We start from the raw sequence: 21,923 nt of genomic DNA on the forward strand, positions 1-21,923 counted from the left end.
TGGTGAAAAATATCGTTTTGAAGGTAAGTAATTTAATATCGATTTTTAAAATATAGAAAGTTAAAATATCGAAGTATATAATATAGTAATTAATATATATCGAATTTTTAATAATATCGAAAAAAAATGTAAGTGTATTTCTTTATGTTATTTAATTTTTGTGTAATTTAATTCTGTAGAGGGTTGTGGGTTTATAGGGGAATAGGGTGGGAAGTAATTTAACTGTAATTAATTAAATGTGTTAATTTAATTATTGGTATTTTTTTTAAATAATTGTTAATTAATTATTAATTTGTGATTAATTAATTATTAATTGGTCATTCATTTTTAATTGGTAATACATTTTTCCTAATTGAATAATTGATAATTATGTTAATTTTATTAATTTATTTTCAGTAGCGGGTTGTGGGTTTAAAGCGGAATAGAGTGGGAAGTAATTTAATTGTAACTAATTAAATGTGTTAATTTATTTATTGGTATTCTTTTAAAATTAATTGTTAATTAATTTTTAATTGGTAATTCATTTTTAATTGGTAATTAATTTTTATTAATTCGTTAATTGATAATTATGTTAATTTGATTTTTAAAAAATTCTGTAGTGGGTTGTGTGTTTATTGGGGAACAGGTTGGGAAGTAATTTAATTGTTATTAAATTAATCATTTTTATTTATTTATTGGTATTAATTTTTAATTAATTGTTAATTGGTAAATAATTTGTATTTTTACCCCTACGGTATCCAACGCTTTCCCTACTGTTGCACTCTCTGGAGTGGGAACAGTAATTTTTACCCCTACGCTTTCCCTACTGTTGCACCCTCTGGAGTGGGAATAATAATTTTTACCCCTACGCTATCCAACGCTTTCCCTACTGTTGCACTCTCTGGAGTGGGAATAGTAATTTTTACCCCTACGCTATCCAACACTTTCCCTACTGTTGCACCCTCTGGAGTAGGAATAGTAATTTTTACCCCTATGCTATCCAACGCTTTCCCTACTGTTGCACCCTCTGGAGTGGGAATAGTAATTTCTACCCCTACGCTATCCAACGCTTTCCCTACTGTTGCACCCTCTGGAGTGGGAATAGTAATTTGAACCCCTACGCTATCCAACGCTTTCCCTACTGTTGCACCCTCTGGAGTGGGAATAGTAATTTTTACCCCTACGCTATCCAACGCTTTCCCTACTGTTGCACTCTCTGGAGTGGGAATAGTCATTTTTACCCCTACGCTATCCAACACTTTCCTTACTGTTGCACCCTCTGGAGTGGGAATAGTAATTTTTACCCCTAAGCTATCCAACGCTTTCCCTACTGTTGCACTCTCTGGAGTGGGAATAGTAATTTTTACCCCTACGCTATCCAATGTTTACCCTACTGTTGCAGTTGCTGGAGTGGTAATAGTAAATTTTAACCTCTTGTTATGCTACAATAAAAATATTGTACATTTTTTATTGATATTATGTTAATATATATATATGTGTTAAAAAATCAAGTTGTATTTTTATTTTTTTAACTTAAATTACTTATTTAATAATTTTTAAGGTATTAAGTATTTTTAAGTATGTTTTAATTAATTATAGTTATTATTTCATTAATTTTAAATTATTTTTAAGTTATTTTAATAAATTCTATATTTTTACTAAGTATATATATTTTTTCGATATTTTTGATTCAATATTTTTTAACTTACCTGTTTGTAGATAGCATTTCGATATTTTGTCTTTCTTTATTTGTACTTCGATATTTTTTTGGCTATATTTTTGTATTCTATATTTTTTCAGTGATTCCTTATAAAGAGTACTACTGCAATCTATGTAAGGCAACAAAACAAATGTGCACCAAAAGGGAAAGTTCCTTAAGTTCGAAATTATAAATCTCACCAAAAGTCTTGTAAAGATACAGTTCCGTATGATGTCACACTGACTTCTAGTCTGGAGTTAGTGCAAGTGATATCTGAAATCTAAGATGGCAGCTCTCTGCATGACGTCATCACGCCATGCATAGTGCATCGGGCGCTGAGCACCGTGATGAACCAAGGACGCACACTGAGGAGAGCTGTTGCTGACGTATGCTGGTGGTCGCGAAGAGACAAAGAAGATTCTCAAACAAGCGAGAGGTAAGGTGTGTGTGGGTGCTTCAGTAATAGTCAAATAGCTTGTGTCCCACTTTGAAATAGGTTAAAGTAAGGCATTCAAATCAACAATGCTCGGATGCGCTCTCACCACCTCAATCCTGGTACGTATGTAGAAATTACCTACTCTGAATGCTGCATTTCTTGCTTCTTTGCACTGTGGATTATTGCTTCTTAATTTTTGATTCTTTGCTTCCGTGGGTCTGGTAGGGGAATCAGTGGTGTTTGACGCCCGTCCCCAACCAGGCGCTCGTCTCCAGCATGAAGACACACTTTCTGGTTGTCTTTCACATTATTTATTCAGCTTTATCACCACCCACCACATTGCTCGCCAGTCTGCCGCAAAATAACCGGTCTCCAGCATTCCCATGAAGACCTCAACATCTAGGCACGGACTGGCCGGCTTAAAGGCAAAGTAAATTACAACACTCACCTAACACTTGATCGCCCTGAGGTTGGGGTGGAGTGCCTTAATTTGGCAAATTGCAATACGTATTATTAACAGTTCAACTAAATATCGCCAATGGGGCATCCAGCACTAAATAAAACAAGTTTATTAATATTATTATTATTATTATTATCATTTTTATTAGTAGTAGTAGTAGTAGTAGTAGTATCATCATCATCATCCTTAGTCATTCAATAAAAAATATGTCCCTTCACTACCTCAATCAATCAATGCAATCAATCAGTACATTTGTAGAGCGTGCTACTCACCCGTGAGGGTCTCAAGGCGCTGAGGAGAAAGGGGAAGGGGTGCTGCTACTGCTCGAACAGCCAGGTCTTGAGGTGTTTCCTGAAGGTGAGATGGTCCTGGGTCAGTCGTAGGTGTGCAGGGAGGGAATTCCATGTCTTCCCTGCAAGGTAGGAGAATGATCTTCCTCCGGTGGTGGCTCTGTGAATACGTGGGACGGTGGCGAGGGCGAGGCTGAGGAGCGGAGTTGGCGGTGGGGGTGTGGAACAAGATGCGTTTTTTGAGGTATTTGGGCCTCCTTTTCAAATCGTAAACTCCTCCCTCAAATTATTACAGCCACGTACTTTCTCCCCCTTTTATGCCTGTGTTCCCCACACAGCACTGCTACCTGTCTCTGGACAAAATCAAAATGACAAACATATTTCCTCACACCCTTTGCATGCACCTTCATCTAAATCTTAGACAGAACTTCACACTTAACATTTTAGCCCTCTTCTGTGGAGATATTCCTTTTCCAACCCCTTGATTTATTTATTTATTTATTTTAAACATTTCTAAAGCGCACATATACCCGTGGGTGTCTCGGCGCTGCGACTTAAGCTAGCGATCTCATGTTAATCATGGTGTCTACTATGAGAAAAGCTGTCCTGGACGGTTATTGGTCAAATAGCCATGTTTTTACGAGTTTTCTGAATTGAATTAACGATGGAGCCGATTTTAGTTCCATTGGAAGCGTGTTCCAGAGTTTGGCTGCAGAGGTGATGAAGCATCGATCGCCCCATTTAACAGTCCTAGTTCGTGGCACAACCAGAAGGAGTCTCTGTTCCGATCGAAGAGATCTTTTTGGGAGATAGTAACATAGTTTCTGTTTAAGAAACGCAGGGCCCTGACCCTTGAGGGCTTTATAGGTGAGGCACAAGGTCTTGAATCTGATGCGATTCCTCACCGTTAACCAGTGGAAGTTTCTTATTGCCTGTTTGGTAGAGTGAAATCTGGGGATGCCTGCTAGCAGCCTCGCCGCAGCATTTTGAATCAGCTGCAGTTTGGCCACCACCTTTACCTGCGCATTTAGAAAGAGTCCATTACAATAGTCAATGGACGAGAGCACTAAGGAAGTCACCACCGTTTTCCTTGTACTTTCGGGTAGAAATGGCAGGATTTTTCTGATAATCCTAAGCTTGTAGAAAGCAGAGGACGCTACCTGGTTGGCATGGTTAGTGAAACTGAGATTGTCGTCAAAGACAATTCCCAGATTCCTAACTTTGTGTACCGGCTCTGGGGGGGCTCCAAGCGAAGTTGGCCACCATTTGTTGGACCAGTGTGGGGATAATTTTCCGAAGATCATTATCTCCGTTTTATCTGAATTGAGGCGCAAGCAGTTCTCGGCCATCCAATCCTTAATAGCTATCATACCTTCCTGGAAGCTGGCAGATACTTCTTCACCGTCATTCTTGATCGCGATCACCAGTTGGGTGTCGTCGGCGTAAGATGTAAGGCTCATCCGGTAGTTCTTAATTACCCTAGCTAAGTCCGACACATAGATGTTAAAAAGTGTCGGACTTAGGGATGAGCCTTGCGGGACGCCACATGGGAGGGCGAGCTCGGTGGATTGGAATACACCCAAAGTCACTGCCTGCGTCCTGTTCGACAGGAAAGAGGCTAAAAGCTCTTTGGCCAGTGAGCGGATACCCATCTCTTCGACACGGTCAATCAGAACCGTATGATTGACCGTGTCGAAGGCTGCCGAGAGATCCAGTAGGACCAATATCGCTGTTCCTCCTTGGTCTCTGATAGTTCTGATATCATCGGCAGCCTTTATGAGAGCGGTTTCGGTCCCATGAAGTTTGCGAAATCCAAACTGGGATTCATCCAGGAGATTGTTCTGTTCGATATACTCGGCCAATTGGCTGTTCATAGCTCTTTCCACAATTTTGGCCAGAAAAGGCAGGCTAGCAATGGGTCTGTAATTTTTAAGGATTGTTTTCTCTAATCCGCTCTTTTTGAGGAGGGGTTTCAGTAATGTGTTTTTTAACTTGTCTGGGAAGATGCCAGAATGGAACATGGCGTTACAGATAGGAGTGATAGTTTCGCTAGCCAAGTCACTTATTGGAGAAAGAATTTTAGGGGGGCAATGATCTAAGGGAGAGCCGGTTTTTACCTGTCTCATGATATCTATTATCTCTTCCTTCGTCACATGTAAATCTAGCTATTCCAAACTTTCACGCTTATCTGAGGTGTTTCCGCAAAGTGATCTATCCATTGCCTTGAATGTATTGATTAGTAAAATTGTCTCCTTGTCAAATAATCTGGCCCATCTGGTGAAAAGCACATCCAACCATTTGTTGTCAGGAACTACGACGATTAATGGTTCGCCAAATAAAGTCTCTCTCAGATCTTACTATCCAGGGTATTCCTCTTTCTCACCCCAGATCTAACAAATTGCCCCATCCTTGTAGAACGGTTTCTCCACTTCTTTTTTGGTGAGATCATGGAGCTGTTAGATGATTACAGGACTGACATGCAGATTTTATGAACAAATACTGAGGTCACATATTTAAAAAATGGGTTACCAACTACCGACCAGCCTCCTGACCTTTAAAAAAACCCTATTACCTGTAATATTTCTATCTGGTAGGGCCCTCCCATCCTTAGTTGTTTCCCTAAGAGACAGATGGAACCACAATATCTAATTGTGATCCCATTGTATTCCTCTTCCTGTGAACTCACATTCTTCTCTGCCTTAATGTACTGTCTTCATGACTGTCCTTTGTTGGTTAAGCAACGCACTGAGAGTACAAGTACCTTGGCTGACATGGACCTCTATCTCATGATGTTGGCTGAAACTTGGCTTAATGAAACCTCTCAAAGGAATTGAGTCACGTTAACTTCATACTGTGCGTCCTGTGCCTGCTGATTCCCAATCCAATTTTAAACACCTTGAAGATGAAAATTAGCCCATTGCCACTAAGCCCACCAAAATACAAATGATTTTTACCTCATGAAAATCACCCCGTCATTGAGCATCCTGTGGTAGACATGGCATCACAACTTATGCTTACTAATGATATTCATATCTAAGTTGGGGAACTCTTAATGGGTACTCTCTCTTCTCCACCTTGTTGCATGAGCATAGTTTATTTTACCACTTTCTAAGCTACACTCACATTAACATTGACACCATTGAGTTAAATAGTGCACAAGGCGATTCCATCTCTGTTAAAAACGCTGTTATAGTTGACTGGTCAGATCATTATCAGATCCCTCTCTTCTTGTCATTTTCTGGAACTACTATTGATGTGCCAGAAAAGACTGATCGAAGATGTCAGGGACATTGACACTAGCAACCTTGCCTCCAAATTTTCGAAATCTCTCCTGGTTTCAAGATGACCATGATGTGAATAATTCTACTAATACTTTCAATGATGTCCTTTGCTTAATCATACTGCTCTTCTGAGAGAAAACAAATCAAAAGCAATGATTTGCTTCCTGCCAAATCAAGGACCGAAAAATAAGCCAAAGAAGTTTTGTCCACTGTTACTTAGTCTCCAAGGTTAAAGCCACTAAAGATTCTTCCCACCCTAATTTCAAGGTATAGGCTACTTGCAATTTATCTCCAAATAATTGATCTTGCTTTAATGTCATCCCTCAGTCCAACCTTTTATATTCATTGTAAATGTAATAAAAACCCTCGAATCATGTGCCTGCCTACCATGCTAAATGCATGCACTCCTGCCTGATACAATGCTGGGTCAATTTAATCAACCGATCTATCCCTTTCCCATGGTGTATTTCCTGATGGTTTCGAACTGGGTCAAGTCACTCCCCTTTTAAAACAAAAAACAGCAGTGGACCCAGGGGATCTCAATAGCTTCTGCCTACCGTTTCTTGCCAAATATCTGGAAAGCTGAGGGGAATAATAAATTGAAACAATTTGTACAGGGGAATAAGCTTCTGGGTGATTTCTAATTTGGTGTTAGTGCTCAATTCAGCACTGATGCTGCCATCTTGCAAATTATTCATGGCACACTGCTCATTCTAGGAGACTCCTGTCTCTTAATCATACTCAACCTCTCTGTGGTAGTTGACCAAGTCAACCATGATGGCCTCATTGGCACTCTACAGGAATGCATGGAAATGCCTAGGGCTGGGAGCACACTGCTTCACATCCCAGCACAGTTCACCCCTCAGCATTATGGTAAATGCAGTTCACTTTAAATGCTTACTTACATTTTTGCTGAAGTGTTTCACCAAAGTTGGTGCAGGTTAGTGCTGTGAATCTCTAGACACGAGTTTCTGAATATTATCTTCCATCAGCAGAGATAAAAACAAAATATCATCTAGGGTTGCTGAGAAAGCTGCCACAATCCTTTCAGGTCTCAGTACCTCTCACTGGCGCACAGGTGCATCTTCAAAAGCTCGTCAGCTCATAGGCTCAAGGTTAAGTCTGGGCAGTGAACACCACGTCGCTCGAGGAGTTTGCGGAGTCTTTCACACTCCGCATTACATGGAGCTCGCTGGGTTCGGCAAAACTTGGGGAGTTTTTTTCCTCACGCGTGTTCGTCAATGTCAAGTTGCAGAGCCCGAGTGTGCAAAATCATCCTCCCGGCGAGATTTCTCAACACGGGTGGTAAGATTTCTCATTGCCAGTGGTCGCATATGCTCACGACTGCTCTGTTGAAAAAACGTCAGTTCGCATTGAGATAGCTGGCAGTTGAGTAAAAATCTACTTGGGTTGCAGAAAGGAGCAGCGCTGTGCATGGTGCCATTCATGATGATTGCACAGTGCGGACAAGCACCGGGCACTGAAAATGCCTGCAAACTGCATTTATTTAACGCACTTCGCAGATCTCTTCATAGCAGAACTCAACAAACTCTGCCCAGGCTTACTTAAGGAAGCCTTTCCAAATTGACACGGTTCTTGAATGGTTCAAATCCTACTTGACAAATGAATCCCAAGTGGGTGAAAAGAGGACTTCTAAGCCTTAATCATGCTTTTTTCTTATCATATCTTTGATGGATAAGAAATGTATTGCCACCATCAACATCAATGGTCTGAATGCCTGGGGTATTTGTTCAAGTAAATAGTGTACTTGCTGCTTGGCCACTCCCTATCGTTTTCTGTGGGGTTTTTAATATTAATATCCGGGCTCGTATGATATTGAACTTAGAATGTAAGAGGCCGTATAGTGGCTGGAAGCCTAAAGTATTCCAAGCATTAGGAGCATTATGTATAGGAACTGTATGTATGGAACTGGCAAAGTACTCGGACCGTGATTTCGTTTTTTTTCCTTGTCCTCACAATATGCAGGCCCGACTTGATTTTATATTAGTATCTTATTCCTTTCTTCATGATTGTAAGATTGAAAAATCTCCACGTATACTCTCTGATCATAATCCCTTAGTTATAGAAATCAAGAGGAAAGATTCTAGACTCCAGCCTCGCTCCTGGAGTTTTGGGCGAGCCTTTCTTTTGAATGAGGATTATTGTAAACATATTAGGAACTGCATACCTCTGTTCTTAAGGAAAACCTAGGTGGTACAGGAATCGATTATGTCTGGGACACATTGAAAACAGGTCTCCGGAAGGAAACCCTTAGATTTTCTCTGAATCTCAATAAAAGGAAACAGCAACAAACTCACGTTTTACAAAACGCGTTAGCTCAAGCAGAGGAGGATCTGGTCAAAACGCTTCAAAAGGGTAGTGGGGACGGAGGAGGCACAGGCCAAGGTAACAGTAGCAAAATCACACATTATGGAAACTATTGCCAAAGATGCTACTGACAGACTTTCTGTCTGGAAAGAGGCTGCATATGATTGTAGTGAGCAGATAGGGTATCATATGGCTGTGAGAGGCAGACAACAAATGACTCAAAACACAATAAAGGAGATCAGGGATCCTATATGAGGACTAGTCGCGGATCCAGATGATATCCAAAACATGTTTCCACAATACTATCAAAAGTTATAGCAGGACAACCATCCAGGAGATCCCGTAAAAATCAAGGAATATTTGAATTCAATTCCGGGACGATTTCTGGCGGAAGATCAAAAACAACTAGAAGCTCCCCCAGATTGGATCAAGATATTATTAAGCATTAACAGCCTACCTAATTGTAAAGCCACAGGGCTGGATTGCATCCCTGCTGAATTTTACTAAAAAATCTCACAGCAACTCAAAGATTGCATGACCCTGCTATTTAATCATGTATTTAAAGGGGGGAAACCATCGAGCTCCGGGTCTTCCGCCAAAATTGTAATCTTCCTTAAAAAGAATAAGCTGGTGAGTGAGCCCTGATCTTATCAACCAATAACACTAATAAACAGTGACAGTAAGATATATTCCAAAGTCTTGGCATCCCGAATAGCGCCAATTAGCCATAAAGTAGTCTCTGAGCAACTGCATGGATTCCTCCCAGGAAGGGGGACGGTTGACCACTTCTGGAGGGTAATCACACTTTTAGATGCTACTACAACATCTAATGACCCAATGGTCCTGATTTTACTGGACGCAGAGAAAGCCATTGACAGGCTCTCCTGGTCTTTTCTATGTGAGACCCTATCAAGGGGCGGTATTAAAGATGGGTTATTACAGGCTATCAGGATGCTCTATAATCAGCCGGTGGCCAGGGTCTGTGGTAATGGTACACTGTCTGAACCATTTGACATAACCCAGGGGACCCAACAAGGCTGCCTGAGCTCACCCCTACTATTCACAATTTAGATTGATTCTTTTTTACGACAGTTAGGATTATAACAAAGTCCTTAGACCCATGGTGAAAAAGAAGTAGATTGATTTGGGATGCTCTCTGGATATATTCTTAATTGCTCTAAAATGCAGCTAGTAATTAATACAAATATAACAATGAATGATGATAGAATCACGGAAAAGCAACTTAACTAGGGATAGATATATCCGCAGAAATAGATGATATCGTCAAAGATAACATAGAACCGGTAAAAACTAGAACTAAACAAGATTTATATAGGTTAAATAACCTTCATTTATCCATCATTGGGAGATGCAATGTTATAAAAATGCTTTTCTTTCCTAAAATGTTATACTTTTTCCAAGCAATTCCACTAGAATTTTCGAATGAATGTCTTAAGAAAATGGAAGATATGTTTTCCCAATTTATATGGGTATACATCAAGCCAAGAAGGGCTTTTAAGTTTCTTAAGCTCCCGGGGGAAAGAGGAGGGTGGTCCTTACCTAACCTCAGATTATATTATTGGGCCACCATACTGGTATATAACCGTGTTTTGATTTAAGAGAAACCGATTGATAGATGGATTGGAGATACTCTGAATCATCTTGAGCATACACTTGGGATGAAGCTTGGGGATGGCTATGGAGATATTTGAATGATAATCACTATAAAAAAAAGTTTGATTCAGGACTTTACCAGGGGGATTTAAAGTTTGGAAAGCTGTTCGCAGATTACTGGGTATCGGAAGACTGAATTTTTATCCACGTTTGTTAAGTAACCCAAACCTGCCTGGAATATTTCAAGACCAAACGATTAACAAATGGGGGAAGCTAGGCTTGGCAAAACTTGGGTCTTTCTTTACTGGTGAAGTATTTGTTTCCTTTGAAAATCTTGGAGAAATATTTACGATAGAGTGGAAGGATTTTTTTAAGTATCTTCAAGTTCGGAACTTTGCACTTAAAAAGGGAGGTGGACCAATTGGCTTTTCTAAAAATTGTATAATTTACATAATAGTTGGAGACAGGGATCCCCCCAAAGGCACCATTTATAATCTCTTCAATATTGATGAAAGATGATCTAGAGCGATGGTCGCAAGGATGGAAAGAGCAAATTGGTATATCAGAGGTCCTATTTCAGCACTTATTCAAGATGGCATGGAAGATACGAACCCCGGTTTGGTTACAGGCACAATATTATAAAACCTGCTTCTCTTTATACTACACTCCTAAATGGGGGGATGTTAAAAGGGCACATTGTCCCCAATACGGTCTATGCCAGGTAGATTTGGTACACATTTTATCTTCCTGTAATACACTCCTGACCATAAAACGAGTCATTGCTAAATTATTTACGGAAACTCTTGGAATTAAATGTACAGTCTCCCCTTGCATGATGGTTTAGGGGTTGCGGAAGCTAAACTAAAAGATAGAGGTCAAGAGCTACTGTTTATAGCCATGGCAGTTTTACGACTTTGTATAGCATCTGCATGGTCGGATCCTAATCCCCCAACTTTTCAGCAATGGCTAATTCGGTTCTTGGCAATTTATAATCTACAAAAAGCTGTGTATGCGAGAAAAGAGGTCTATTCACAAATTAAGGGTGTTAAAAGGTGGGCATCAGTAGCAGGGTGGGTAGAGGGAAACAGTTAAAATACTTGGGGGAAAGTAATGCAGAAAGGATCATTTATGCCTCAGTAAATGTGTTACAAAATAAAGATCTTATGATCTGACAGGGCTGTCAGGGAGATAAACTGAGATCGTATTCCCCCCCCCCCCCGCGGTGTGTGTGGGTTGGGGTTAAAACGGAAAACAAAAAAGAGTACACTACTGTTTTGAATGTGTTGCCAATTGTATTATTTGTATATACATAGACACTGTGCAAATAAAACGTTTTTACAAAAATGAATCCCAAGTGGTCAGAATTAACATCTCCTTTCCCGGTCCTATGCTGTTACCTTAAAGTGTATCGCTTGGGTAAATGTAAAAAATTTAAATTGATACTTGTATAGCGCACTACTCACCCACAAGGGTCTCAAGGTGCTTGTACGAATACCGCTGTGGAACCCATCCTGGCTTTCCCTGTGAAGCGTCCACTCCTGGGCACCCCCTAGGTGGAGGCCAGGCATTCATAGCGTTGTGGAGATTAAGCAAGCTATTGCCCAGAGTTGCAGAGTGGGACTCCATGATTGGAATAGGCACCGAGGCGAGAATTATCAGGTCCGTGGAATTTTGAGCCCAAGACCCACCGAGGCAGGGAATTGAACCCTGGTCCCTTGCTAGACCTCTGCATCAGGGTCTGCCGCTCTAATCATTGAGCCACACTTCTCCACTGGGTCTGTGCTAGCTTCAGCTCTCTTCAACCTCTACCTTAAATCACTTTGTGAAGTCATAAGACAATCCAGGATCTCCTATCATCAGTTGGCACTCAGCTCTGCTTGAAGGTCACCTCTGCAGAAGGTATTACCATTACCTCCTTGACTTTAGATAATATTGACACCAGGTTGACTGCTCGGAATCAGTACTAAAACAAATGTAGTCTTCATATCTCTTCTCAGCTCAACCACTCCCATGTTCAACAAGAGCTTGACTCTATCTACTTTCTTGCTAAACACACAAGGTGATGGATGGAATGTTGCACATTGGCAAAACATTCACCCACAGTCACAGATCTGGGTTTAATCCATCGTTATATTGCTCACCGCGCCACCCCATTTCAGACATGGCCATATGCAAATCAGTCTTGACCCTGTGCCTCATGGGAACAGTCCAGCCCGAACTGCCAAGCCATGTCTTCCCTGGACCGGAATCAAGCATCCTAGGACTGGTTTCTGACTATCAGCCGTCATCAGCCAGGATAGCTTGACTCCAGTGGCGTAGTGAGCACAGGACCCTGTCCTGTGGTGGTGAAGTGAGCTAAAGAATGATGATGGATTAAACCCAGATCAGTTGACTGGGGTGAGTGTTTGATCTGCTCAGCGCTCTGTCCATCATCTCCTTTAGTATCGCTCCATCAACTTTCTTGGCTGCTCCTTATCCATCATTGTCAGTGAACTCTCTTGTCTTCATTCTGGACTTTGTTCGCAATTTCCCAAAACATGTCAATGCCACAGCATTATAGCAAACTATCAATGGAGATCGATTCATCGATTAAACCTATTCCTACCTGAACAAGATCTCAGAAATGTGCTCTAACAACCGGTACTCTCCAGACTTGATTATAGTAATGCCATTTGCACTGACTTTCGTAAAATTCATCTTGCTCCACATAAAGCCTTATTTCGTGCTGCAACTCCTTTGATATTGAGAAATGTCCTAGTTACCACAAAGGAAAGTTTCAATTCTATTAAGGAGGCGGAGGCGAGGATTTTGCTAGTCCTTTCTCCATTTTATTGGACAGCAAGTTAGAAGTAAGTAAAAACAATAAACCATGGACTACCCAAACCAACATGGCAGCGGTAGTCATGGTAACATATCAACCAATCAGAGTCCAACAGTCAGCATATAGGGAATCCCAGCTGTTAGTCCTTCCTCTTTCTTGGGTGCTGCCGCAGGAAAGAAGTCATCCATCCACTAGTCCGCTTTTTGATCGGAGCCTAGGGAAGAGAAACAATAATAATACTATCTCGTCCAGAACAATGTCGAACAAGTCAAGAACATTGCAATGGAGTAAAAAGAACGAATTGCATAGAGAAATTAAACATCATTGCACAGTTTATCAATGAGAACATTAATACATAGGAAAAAGATACTTCCCTTAGACGAAGTAAAATCATCATAGTCCAGTCTCGGGAGGGAAGGCTCGATAAAGCCTGGGTGGGAAAATCCTCGCCTCCGCCCCCTTAATAGAATTGAAACTTTCCTTTGTGGTAACTAGGAAATTTCTCATTCTATGTCAGGAAGCGAAGGCGAGGATTTTGCTTGTTCAAAGCTTACTCACCACCAACGATGCAGCCTCATGGATTGGCTTAAAGTAGAACTTTTTAAAAGTTGAATCCGAGGACCATTCCGCTGCATTCATGATATCTTCCAAGCGTCCACCAACCTGTACAGCCTTGGAAGCCATTGCACCTCTAGTGGAATGAGCCCCAAAGTCAGTGATGTTAATTCCAGCTTCTGACATAACCCACCTGACCCATCTGGCAATGGTGGGAGAGGAAACTGCCTTGAAAGGTTTTTTAACCGCAATAAGCAGCTGTCTCTCGCCCGGAGGGCGGAGCTCAAGAGTAACATCCTCATATGTCTTGAGGCAACGAACAACGCAGAGCTTTGGCGAATCTGGGAAAGCCGGGTAAGTTACTGACCTGGTATTACATTTAGTTCTTCTTGAAACAGTAAACGTAACCCCTTCTTGGGTAAAAACCCTGGCTGAGATATCCAGAGCACGAACATCTGAAGCACGCTTACATGAAATCAGGCAGAGAAGAATCGCTAATTTGGCCGAAAGTTCCTTGCGGGAAAGGTACTGATTATCCTGCCAGGACTTTAGAAAATTCAAAACCACATTAACATCCCATAATCCCGAATAACGGGGCTCTGGGGGGCGTGAAAGGCGAATACCTTTAAGGAGTTTACAAACCCAAGGATGCTCACCCACCGGAGAGCCATCAACAAGGGCATGACCAGCAGAGATTGCCGACCTGAAAGAGTTAATGGTGCTGTACGCCAATTTCATTTTGAAAAGATCAGCGAGGAAGTTAATCACATCAGTGACAGAGGAGCCCATGGGATCCAGGTGTTTTGCCACACACCAACGAACCCATCTGTTCCATGCTGATCTGTAACGTTTAGTGGTGTTAGGGGCCCAGGCTCCTCGAATGAGGAGCTCAGCATCTCTCGAAAGCGAGTCACAAGACCAACGTCCCCTGAAATCCTCCATGCCATGAGATGAAGATGGCCCTGGAGAACCAGAGAATGCGGGTGACCCAAAGGATCCGTCAGAATGTGATCGAACGACGGTAACCGAAGAGGTTTGTCCCAGGACAGCTCCAGAAGAGAAGGAAACCAGCATTGAGCTTTCCATATTGGCGTGATCAGAATCAGAGAAGCTCTCTGTCTGCGGACCTGAGCCGCCACCCTCTGAATGAAAAGGAAGGGAGGAAACGCATAAGCTGGAAACTGGGACCAGTCCTGTAGGAAGGCATCCACTGCTTCCGCACCCGGATCCGGTTTCCAGCTGTAGAAGCGGGGAAGGTGGGCGTTCCACCTGGACGCAAATAAGTCCATCACTGGAAGACCCCAAAGGTCCGAAATTCTCTGGAATACCGAATGATCCAGCCTCCAATCGCTGGCATCTCGAAAATTCCTGGACTGCCAATCCGCTACCTTGTTCAGATCTCCTGGGAGATACTCCGCTGTGACAGAAATCTGGCGAAGAATGCAATAGTTCCAGAAGTCTTTCGCAAGATCCGCTAGGACCTTGGAATGAGTGCCGCCCAACCGATTGATGTACCTGACCGCAGTCGTGTTGTCCATCCGAAGAAGAACACAACACGAAACCTTGGTCGAGGTGAAAGAGCGGATTGCGAACGAACCCGCAAGGAGCTCCAAACAATTGATGTGGAGGTGAAGTTCCTCCTCCGTCCACCTGCCGCCCACGGAGAGGGAGCCACAACGGGCACCCCAACCCTGGCGATTGGCATCTGACTCGATCACAAGATCCGGACGAGAACCGAAAATCGCCTTCCCGTTCCAAGCATCCATGTGATCTAACCACCAAAGAAGTTCCGACCGGGCTTCCAGATTTAAGGAAATCAGTTCCGAGTAAGTGAGACCCTTGCGAAGGTGAAACGCTTTCAGTCTCTGAAGAGCCCTCTAATGAAGAGGGCCTGGAAAAATGGCCTGGATCGACGAAGACAGTAAGCCCACAATCCTGGCCAATTGGCGGAGGGATATTCGATCCCGTCGGAGAACCTTGCGAATCTCCTTCTTGATCTTGGAGATCTTTTCGGAAGGAAGATGAAGCGTCGCATCCGTAGTTATGATCAGAAAGCCAAGGAAAGTCATTTCCTGACGAGGAATGAGATCCGACTTCTGGGCATTGATGATGAAGCCCAGAGACAGAAGAAGGGTTATTGTAACCTGAAGATGGTGAAGAAGGAGATCCTTGGACTGACTCATTAAAAGAATGTCGTCCAGATAAACTATTAGACGAATCCCCAGGGTACGGAGATGTTCTACCACCGGGCGCAGGAGTTTGGTAAAGCACCAAGGTGCTGAGGAAAGACCAAAGGGGAGCGTACGAAATTCGTAAACTTGATCCTTCCACAGAAACTGGAGGAATCGACAATGAGGAGGATGGATTGGAACTGAAAGATAAGCATCCTTCAGATCCAAGCGAACCAACCAATCGTTCTGCAACAGAAGGTCTCTCAAAAGATGGATGCCCTCCATCTTGAAATGTCTGTAAATCAGCCATTCGTTGAAGGAGCGGAGGTTGATTACCGGTCTGAACCCCTTGCCCTTCTTTTCCACAAGGAAGATGTTGCTGAGGAAGCCGTTTGGGTGGAGCACCGAGGGGATGATGGCGCCTTTTTGTAACATCGCCCGAACCTCCAAATCTATAAGTTCTTGTTCTGTGACAGATAAAACTAGAGGGCGAGGACGAGAGAGTTGAACGGGGGAACCGTAAAATTCGATGTGAAACCCCTGAACAGTCTCTAGAACCCAAGGATCTGAAGTTATCAACCACCAGGCCTGGGGAAACAACGCTAACCTTCCCCCCATTTGAACCAGAGAGATGATACAAAATCTTACAATTAAATCCTCTGGAGTTGGACTGGTTTCCACCACGTCCCCTGCCTTGGCCTCTGCCTCCTCTGGAAGGGTAAAAGGTACCCTGTCGTCCATCATTCCAGCCGTTATTTCTTATGGATTGGCCTCTGTTGGGGCCTTGCTGGACTTGATGGCTGGAAGAGCGACCCCTGCCTCTGCCGGCCCCGCCAAAAACCTTTTTGGGAAAAAACCTCTTCATAGAAGCCTGAGCTTTGTCCAAAACAGAAAAGGTTGCAACAAACTTCCCCAACTCCTTCACAAAGGGGTCTACAAACAAAGCACCCTGCGCAATCGGGCCCGCCTCAGAAGACGACAACTCTCCTAGCTTTGGATCAATCTTAAGAAGCAAGGATCGTCGACGCTCCGCCGAAAGCGCGCAATTGGCATTGCCAAGAAGGCACATTGCCCGTTGCGACCAACCAACAACGTCATCAACCGACATCGGTAACCCTGACTCTTTAGAATGTTGGGCCACTTCAATTATTTTTGTCAGAGGGCCCACGACATCCAAAAGCTTATCTTGACAGGCTTTCCAGGACCTATCTATACCCTTTTTAGGGTCCTTGATATACTTAGCAAAGAAGGTACACAACTTGGGATCAATCTCAGGGGTGCATGCCACCCTAAAGGGAAGGGAAGGGCGTGGGCACTCAGAGCGCAGGCGAAGGCGTACATCCTGAGGTAAAGGCTGTCGAAGCTTAGCTGCGACATAATCAGCTGTAGACTGCTCAGGAAACCACTCCGATGACCTGGGTCTAACAATAGTAGATGGGTCAAACATATTAGGAGGCACCAGATCACCCTCCTTAAGACTAGGAGCACTGGGTTTTGGGCGCCAAGACCTGCTCACATCAGAAAAATCCTCTGAGGAAGCGTCCTCATCCTCATCTACGTACTCGTCCTCTTCATCATCTCCCTCGATGGGGAACCCTTCCTCCGGGTCAAGGTCCTGGGTGGCAAAACCACCAGTCTCTCCGGGCGAGTCGTCCCCCCGGTAGGGTGCGCTTCTAAGCGTGCGCGCACTCTTACGAAAGACCTCAGATAATTTACTGAAGCCCTCCAGGTGCCCCGCGTCACGCTTCCTGTCCGTACGTGGTAGAGCACATGGAACACCACTGGGCCCTGCCCCACTGTCCCCCAAAACACCTGTATCATTCTTGAAAACATGGGCTGACAGTCTATTTACACTGTCCTGCAGAGGTGCCAGAGCTTGAGCTATCGCAGAAGAGAGAAGCTTGTCTACCTCTGCAGGAGGGTGCGAAGGGGTCAGTTGTGGCTGATCATTAGGAGCCACCATCTCAACAGTAGAAGGACCGGACTGCATTTTAGCAGAAAAACTGGTACCCATACACAAACACCCCAACTATATATAAGGGGAAACCCTTCACACAGGTACCACACAGGCTAACACCAATGAAAAAGCCTGAAACACAAAAATTCTGAAAATAAATTGAAATTTATAAAATCCAGTCAGAAAATAATTCTTGCCGTCAAAAAACGGCGTCAGTGTGAGGGAAGAGGCAAAAAACAAATGAAGAGCAAAGCCTCAGCGCGTTTCTACTCAAGCGCGAAGAGCGCTGAGGAGAACAGCTGGTCGGCGTCAGAAGCCGACACCAAGACCGCGCACGCGCGAAGAAGAAACGCTCGGGCTGAAAGCCTACTGCGTTAAATACACAATAACACAGCCTACAACAAAGGCGAAGTCAAAGGCAAGTCAAAAGACATCCAAACAAAGCTGTCTACACTCAAAATCAAAACTGCCACGACAAAGATCAAGCTGAATTAAAACGTGACTTATCTTGCCGAGGCAGCAATGGAGAAAGAGGAAGGACTAACAGCTGGGATTCCCTATATGCTGACTGTTGGACTCTGATTGGTTGATATGTTACCATGACTACCGCTGCCATGTTGGTTTGGGTAGTCCATGGTTTATTGTTTTTTCTTACTTCTAACTTGCTGTCCAATAAACTGGAGAAAGGACTAGCAAAATCCTCGCCTCCGCTTCCTGACATAGAATTGGTTTTGGCTGTTTTGACATATTCCCACTATTCTCTGCTCCCCTTGCTGGCTCCATGTTGAGGGAAAGGCAAACTTTCATGTTTGGCGCACAAATGCCTAAATTCTTAACCAGTATTTCCCTCTTAAGCTGGAAATTTCCCAGGGTCATTATCTACACTTAGAGCTCCTATAGCTGACAACCACTGTCTTTAATAAGAAACACACCTTGAACCAGTCATTCTCTTGATGTGCCTGACAGTGTAGAAAGATATTCCTTCGTTGTCTTCCTAAAGATAGAATTTGATCACTATTTCCCCCGTCTCATCATAGCCCTACCTCCGTTTGGTTATTCTGTGCTTTTGGACAAAAAAACGACGTGGAGATTTGTCAGATAGTTTGTTCTTGACTGTGCCTCCTCTACTGGGTAACTGCAGACTTATTTGGTCGTTTGTGAATTTTACTTGTATATCACATGCTCTGAGAGTTTTACTTGTGTATTATGTGTTCTATTAGTTCCAGCTAAATATATTGTGGTTGTCCTGATGGGGCCGGGTTCCCTGATTCCAATATACTCTGGAACCCTCAGTCAATGGACCGTTGGTGGCTGCTTAGAAGTGTAGAGGGGAGAAATAACTTTTCACATCTGTTCACAAGCACAATAATTCATGACTCTGAAGAATCACAGACTCCAGGTTCTAGGTTTGTTGATTTATTACAAAGCCAGAAATAACTGGACTTACAACCACCTCAAGATGAGGTTGTAGAAATACATAGGAACTAACACAAAGCCAAACCTACGTGTGATATTCAGTCTCTGGATCATGAAAAGAATGACGAATTCCAAAACCAGGACGCAGGTAATAAGTTCCCCACGTCAATATCAGACTACATTGAAGGTTTGTAAGTATAAAGCATTGGTCTGTCACTACACAACCACTAAAGTGATATCCCTACTTACTATTCCCCAGACAAGTCAGGAAAAGATGTCAGCACGTCAAGACTTCCTAAGAGGTGCACTCACGTTATATGGGCCAAGTAGCCAAAGGCTACAGAGCTCATTCTAAGATGCTCCTACCCTCTCCATCGATCTCCATTCTTCTCCTCGCACAACCCCGGGGCACTTTCCCTAATTCCAACACCAAAGTCCTAAAACATGCACATTACTCATAATCCAATCACCTCATCCCACTGGGCACCTCGGCATAGGTGATTTTCTGCTCAGTTTCAATACTCCCAGCTCCTGGCTCGAAGACCTTGATTCCCAGGCCTTCTCCACTGAGAAAGATCACTGTCCCACATTATCAGCACTCCTTGCATGAATGTATCCTCTCCTCCCTAAGTCTAACTCCTAAAACAAAAGCGCTATTCTAACTAACAAAGACACATTTCTCCACCTGCAACAGAAACGTGAGAGAAGAACAAATCCAGGATGCACATGAAATTCAACTAATAAATCTTTAATACTAGAGCTTCCAGAGAGAATGCATTTCAGGCCTGCAAAAATCGGCCAACATGAGAAAATAGCACATGGGCCTTCATTTCTATGTCCACGTTTCATAGGCACATCAAATACATGTATAATTTTCACGTTAATGTTTTCAACTAAACACATGTGTATTGCAACAGTAATTCCTTCGCGTTTATGTGGAAAATAAACTTAGCATATCACCTTTCGCACTATTACAGTACATGTTCTACTGTCCCATGTTAATACGACAAAAGAATAAATGTAGGTGCAAACTACTCGTGATTATGATGCATCCCTATAAATAAAAAGAGCACAACCGCACTCTTTCAGTACCATCAAGTACATCCTTCGGTCATTGCATTTTGTCTACTGTCATGTTACAGTGCCACTTCTTTTATGTGGAGCACTCTGATGCTGGAGGGCCTTGCACACACTGTATACTAAATAAAGATATGCATTGAAAAATAAATAAATGCTACAATTTTCTTTTTAAATGACTTCAGAATAGTTCAAAGATTTACACGTTTAAAACCAGTGACTAATCAACTTATGGGGTAAATAGTTCAACCTATGTTACTAATAACACACTACATTTAATAGTATACTATCATTTAACACTCCTTTCTCAGGGCACAAAAACTTGCAATCATCAAACTAGTTCAATAGGTGCAAAGTTAACAGTGCAATTCGGTGGTTTGTGCTTATTGTGGGAAGCACAAAGTCAGTTAATCTTTAAAAAGCATACTTCAATCCAGGTACTAAAAGCACTAGTGCACATCACTACTATTATAAAACAGAATTCGGGCGTGAAAGGAATGAATAAACGGGAAGTAAATGAGATGGGAGCTCTGCATTACCTTGCCTCTGCTTGAGGTCAAGTTCACTTTGTTATGTGCTCGGTGCAGAGTTTAATTTGAGCTGGTGGGGTTCACCAGCTCTCATTTCTGAGGACCGGCACTTCGTTTTCCTCATCAGACTCCCACCCAAAGCAAAAAAGAGAAAAACACAAAAAAAGAGAAAAACACAAAAAAAGAGAAAGAAAAAGAAAGAGAGACATGGAAAAACAGTGGAAAGGGGAAAAAGAACAAATGAAAAAGAACCATCAAGAGTGAGATGAATGGGTAGGGGTGGATGGTGATTGATGAAAGAAGCACGAAGTGGAACCAAGACCATGCAGCTTTGCTATACAGGACTCTCAACAGTCGACAGCACCAGCTGCAAAACTTTGGGCACCAGCACTTATTGCGGTACAAATTAAGCACAGTAAATGGAAATGGAAAAAGTGTACTCAGAGAATCCCACAAAGTGGAGGATAAAGGGCAGCAAGGGAGTGGTGTTAGAAAAGGTGGAATTAGTGAGAGTCAACTCATATTGTCCTGCAGTACATATGCATTATTTTCACAAGCTCTGTTCCTACCAAAAAATGCAAACAAGGATTAATTCATTGATTCCATGACAGCTTACTTTGTTGTGAACAAACAGAACACAATTCATTAACTCTGCGGTTTTGTGCGTTCACTGAACACTCAGTAGCAAGTCAGGAAAATACAAACCCAAGCCTGTTTCTAACATAAAAACATAAGTGATTTTTAAAGAACAGCCCAGACATTGACTTTCTCATTAATGTCATCTGCATGTTCTGGTCACGTGATTTTTTTGTCACACGTCAAAGCTACATAAGCAAGGTCTGCAGGTACTAACATACAACTTGAACGAATGAACGTAGAAATTTTGAAATCAGTTTCTTAATTTGGGAGTCCGGAGTCATACAACCTGATGCCTTCTTCATCCTTCAATCGTAGAAAAAGTTGTCATTCGGCAGAATAGTTTTTTTAGTAGAAAGTAAATAAAAGTCTTGCATAATTGCTAATATATAGGTATGAAAGCCAGAGTTGTCTTCTTAAAGAGCAGGCGCTTGAAAACATGTGCAAATATAGAGACAGATCTAAACTTGTACAATAGCATAAAAACATAAGGAGTGAAGTTATGCATTTGAGCCCATATTTATCAAGGTTTTGCAATGGCCTTGCGTCATGCCAGGAGACTCAAGGGCGACGCAAAACCTAGATGAGATTTATCACCATGCGTGGCCCTGCGTGGCTTGATAAATTTGGAGTAACATAAGGCAACACAAATGTAAGGCGATCCATGGGTGGA

This window comes from Lissotriton vulgaris, chromosome 4_1 (assembly GCF_964263255.1).
Source record: "Lissotriton vulgaris chromosome 4_1, aLisVul1.2, whole genome shotgun sequence".
Lineage (NCBI taxonomy): Eukaryota > Metazoa > Chordata > Amphibia > Caudata > Salamandridae > Lissotriton > Lissotriton vulgaris.